Below are 5,368 nucleotides of genomic sequence, written 5' to 3' on the forward strand. Positions count from 1 at the left end.
CAGGCAATCCACTCACCTCAGCCTCCCAAAGCACGGGACTACAGGCTGAGCCACCGAGTCTGGCTGCTGCTATTTTTAATGCATGCTTTTCCAGAAAGCAAAATTTTTCAAGCAAGATTTCTGCTATATAAGTATAGCAGAAATTCTTCAAATGATAAGCTTTCTGAATGCCTTTGAAAAAAATTGGTGAGTTACTTAAGTCTAGTAACTAGAGTCAATGATAAAAGCATTATGAAGCAACTGAATCATTTTGTCTACAAGGGAGACCCCCTAAAAACCTGGAATTATCTTTTAGAGGGCGGGCCCCTTGTAGTACATTCATAATTTGTTCCTCGGGATTAAACGGTCAACTAAAGGTTTTTCATCTGAAAGTTTTGAGGTTATGTCATGATTTGAGGAAGAACCATTCCAAGTTGTGAAAGGTAACTGGTTCTTCCATCATGACAACACACGAGGTGAAAACAAAAAACAGCAGAAGCACTAAAAGGCATAAAAACTGGTGGATTGCCAGACTCGGTGGCTCAGCCTGTCATCCCGCGCCTTTGGGAGGCTGAGATGAATGGATTGCCCGAGTCCGTGGGTTTGAGGCCTGCCTGGGCAATTTGGCAAGACCTCATCTCTAGAATAAATCAAAATGAGCTGGGTGTGGTAGCACGTGCCTGTAGTTCCAGCTACTAGGAAGGCTGAGGCGGAAGGCTCGCTGGAGCCCAGTAGGTCGAGGTCGAGCGGCCACTGCACTCCAGTCTGGGTGACAGAGTGAGACTCCAACTCAAAAAAAAAACAAAAAAACTGGTGGATTTAAAAGCTGTTCTGAGCAGCGGAAAAAGTGTCTCAATACGTGTATTGCATCAAATGGAGATTACTTTGAAGGTGACTTAAGTTTAAACATGTAAGAATGCACAACTTTTTATAAATAATTTCTGGTTTTGGGGGGGTTTCCCCCTTGTATGACAGAGGTATAACTAAGCATCATGTTTCCTTTTTTTTTTTTTTTTGAGTTGGAATCTCACTCTGTCACCCAGGCTAGAGGGCAGTGGCACACTCCTGGCCACTGCAGCCTCGAACTGCTGAGTTCCAGCGATCTTTCTGCCTCAGCCTCCAAGTAGCCAGAACTACAGGCATGCACTACCACGCCTGGCTAATTTTTTTTTTTTTTTGAGTTGGAGTCTCACTCTGTCGCCCAGTCCAGAGTGCAGTGGCCACTCCTGGCCACCACAGCCTCGACCTGCTGGGCTCCGGCGATCCTTCCGCCTCAGCCTTCCAAGTAGCCGGAATTACAGGCATGCGCTACCACGCCCGGCTGATTTTTTGATTTATTGTAGAGATGAGGTCTCGCTGCCCAGGTGGGTCTCGAACCTGCGGGCTCAGGCAATCCACTCAGCTCAGCCTCCCAAAGGTGCGGGATTACAAGCTGAGCACCAAGCCTGGCTTAATTTTTTTATTTATTGTAGGGACAGGTCTCACCAAGTTGCCTAGGTGGGTCTCAAACCCGCAGGCTCAGTCAATCCACTTGCCTCAGCCTCCCAAAGTGCTGGGATTACGGGCTGAGCCACCGAGCCCAGTGTATCATGCTTTCAATCTAAAACTAACATGCATAAAAGTTCTGAAACAGAAGAAACCAAATATTAGGGGGACAAAAAAGAAAAAAAAAAAGGCTGAGCTGGGAGTCCAAGAGAGGACTGCTTGAGTCCAAGAGTTCAAGATCAGCCGGGGCAACACAGCAAGACCTCATCTCTACAAAAAAAATTTTTTTAAATAGCAGGGTATAGTGGCACACCTGTAGTCCCAGCTACATGAGAGGTTCAAGTCGAAGGATCACTGAAGCCCAAGACGTTGAGGCTGCAGTGATCAGTAATCTGCCACTGTACTCCAACCTGGGCAACAGAGTGAGATCTCAACTCAAAACAAAACAAGTTGGGCTCGGTGGCTCAGCCTGTAATCCCACGCTTTAGGAGGCTGAGGTGAGTGAATTGCCTGAGCCCGCAGGTTCGAGACCCACCTAGGCAACTTGGTGAGACCTCATCTCCACAATAAATCAAAAATTAGCCAGGTGTGGTAGCGCACGCCTTGTAGTTCCAGCTACTTGGAAGGCTGCGGCGGAAGGATCACCAGAGCCCAGCAGGTCGAGGCTGCGGTGGCCGGAAGCGGTCACTGCACTCCAGTCTGGGTGACAGAGTGAGACTCTAACTCAAAAAAACCAAACCAAAACAAAACAAACAAAAAAGAAAACTAAATCTACAAGGAATCAATGGAGCCCAGCATGGTGCCTCACACCTGTAATCCCAGCACTTTGGGAGGCAGAGGCAAGAAGACTGCCTGAGCCTAGGGCTTCAAGACCATCCTGGGCAACTTGGTGAGACCTCATCTCTACAATAAATCAAAAAGTTTGCCGGGCATGGTGACTCACACCTGTAATCCCAGCACTTTGGGAGGCAGCGGTGAGAGGATTACCTGAGTTCAGGGGTTTGAGACCAGCCTGAGCAACATGGTAAGACCTTATCTCTAAATAAATTTTAAAAATTGGCCAGGCATTGTGGTACATACCTGTGGTTCCAGCTATTTGGAAGGCTGAGGTGGAAGGATCACCTGAGCACAGCAGGTCGAGGCTGCGGTGGCCACAAGCATGCCACTGCACTCCAGCCTGGGAAACAGTGAGTCTCCAACTCAAAAAAAAAAAGTTAGCCGGACCTGGTAGAGCACAGGCACCTGTATTTCCAGTTAATTATAAGGCTGAAGCAGAAGGATTGCCTGAGCCTGAGCCCAGCAGGTCGAGGATGCTGTAGCTGTAAGCTGCCACTGTATTCCAGCCTGGGAAGCAGAAAGAGAATGACTCAATAAAAAGAAAAAAGAAATCAATAGAGTTGAATTTTATATAGCAAGAAAAAAATTCTCTCTTGGGTAATTTAGTAACTACTCCAACCCTTGACTACATATTCCTTGATCATATGACTTGCATTTCTTTTTTTTTTTGAGTCGGAGTCTCACTCTGTCATCCATGTTGTAGTGCGGCAACACACTCATGGCCACCACAGCCTTGACCTGCTGGGCTCAGGCAATCCTTCCACCTCAGCCTTCCAAGTAGCTAGAACCACAGGCAGGCACCACCATGTGCTGCTAGTTTTTGTTATTGTTGTTGTTTTTTGCACCCACTCAGGAGCTTTTTCCTCCAGGGATCCTTGCCATGTTGCTCAGGCTGGTCTCAAACCCTAGAGCTCAGGCAGTCCTCTCGCCTCCGCAAGTGCTGGGATTACAGGCGTGAGCCACCACGCCAGACTGTAACTTGCATTTCTTATTCTACTACTCTGCCCTCTCACCATCCCTTTAATTATCTACATCCCATAGTAGCATCAAGGCTAAATTCAAATACAAGCTTCACTCTAATGGCTTCACTGACTTGTTACTTCTCTCTTCACTGTACTAATTGTGGATTCACTCATTTGACATTTACATATATCATGTCATATAACCCTAACTTTTTTAAGCATCAACCCTTGATTCCTACACTTTTAAACTCCTTGAGATCAGGGGCAATTTGTTACTTATTTTTGTCAAACTAGACTTAGGAACACTGTAGATATTAAAAAATAAATATTAGCCGGGCTCGGTGGTCAGCCTGTAATCTCGTGCTTTGGGAGGCTGAGGTGAGTGGATTGCCTGAGCCCGCGGGTTCGAGACCCGCCTGGGCAACTTGGCGAGACCTCATCTCCACAATAAATCAAAAATTAGCCGGGCGTGGTAGCGCGCGCCTGTAGTTCCAGCTACTCGGAAGGCTGAGGCGGAAGGATCGCCAGAGCCCAGCAGGTCGAGGCTGCGGTGGCCGGGAGCGGCCACTGCACTCCAGTCTGGGCGAGGAGACTCCAACTCAAGAAATAAACAAACAAACAAATAAATATTTCTTAATTATGACGGGTAAATCCTGCCAGTGTGTCTTCTAGTTCCAGGATCCAGAATATGAGCACAGGAACCTAACACGGTCAAGACAAAGAGATGAAGTCGACTTTACTGATAAACACTGCAACAAGCCACCGGTGATATGGATTCACTATTTGTGCTGAGCCTTGTCAGTGATTTGTCCTAAATAATTCAGGGTTTGTGCTGGGAGTGGGTAGGGTAGAAACCGACAGTCTTGTACTTCTCCAAGTTTTGTAACTGTTACACGGGGGGGCCACAGGGGGGGAAGAAAAAACTTATAAACCAAACACAAACGTTTTCAGATTCGTGCGAGGCATGTCAACAGCCAGGTCCGTGCCAGTGTCTCTCCTCATTTACAAACACCGAGTGTCAACTCCGGGCGGGTCACTAAACTAGGCACTGTCAACTTAAAAGGTTCGGTCCTTGCTCGCTGTGCCCCAGCCGCGAAGAAATGACCACTAAAAAGGAGTCGCTACAACCGAGAGAAGCAAGCGCCCCGGCAGCAACAAAAAGGGGGACTTGCCGCTTCGCGAGATAGGGGGCTGAGGGGCCTCACAAGGCGACGTCCTCGCAAGCTCAAAAGGAGTGGGCCGGGCGGGCCGGGGTGGGGCTCCGGCGTCGGACGGTACATGTGAGCCGGAGGAGCCCAGACCCGGGGTGGGGAGGAACCGCGAGCCACTTGCGGGAAGGCGAAGGTCTGTGCTGCCGAGGGACGGAGGTGACGATACCGATGTACGAGGCGGTAAAACAAAAACAAAAACAAAAAAACGGCCGCTTGGGAAAGGCCACCGACTCGGGAGCTGTCTTTTTCCTCCAGGGATCCTTCCCGCCCTCCCTGCTGAGCCTCGGCCCCCACAGCGCCGCGCCTCACCCAAGTGCCCCGAATCCTGCTTCCGCCTCCGCTGCAGCCTCTCCCGCAGAGAGTCCAGCTGCTTCTTGTGGGCCTGGATAGAGCTCCACGTGTCCGACATCCTAGTCTCCCTGCCCCGACGCCTCTCGAATCAGGCGCGGCGGACTAGCACCTCCCCGCAGTCCTCGTTCCGGGATACAAGCAATTCTCACGCGGACACCCGCAGGCCCGCCGGAAAGAGCCGGAGAGCTGCGCAAGACAGAAAAAAGTCATTTCCGCTCTCGCGCTCTCTTGGAAGCTGTCACGGGAGCCACGTTAGGTGTTGGCAGGACGGCGGGTGTATTCCTTACGGGAGCACGCTCGTGCTTCCGGGCGCAGTGAGGCTGTGGTGGCCATGTTGGTGCCTGGCAGAGCGGCCATGTTGCTTAGGGACGCGCATGCGGCCATGTTGAATGTTAGCCGAGACCTGAGTGTCGACCCCTATTAAGGCAGCACCCGTGGAGAGCCGCGCGTGTACTACGCATTTTTTGAAATGAAGGCTCGCTAGGTCCTTTTGACAGTGTGTTACTAGCATGCCTTTTCTTTTCTTTTTTTTTTTTTTTTTTG

Source organism: Carlito syrichta, unplaced genomic scaffold (genome assembly GCF_000164805.1).
Source record: "Carlito syrichta isolate Samal-C Ts95f unplaced genomic scaffold, Tarsius_syrichta-2.0.1 Scaffold169347, whole genome shotgun sequence".
Lineage (NCBI taxonomy): Eukaryota > Metazoa > Chordata > Mammalia > Primates > Tarsiidae > Carlito > Carlito syrichta.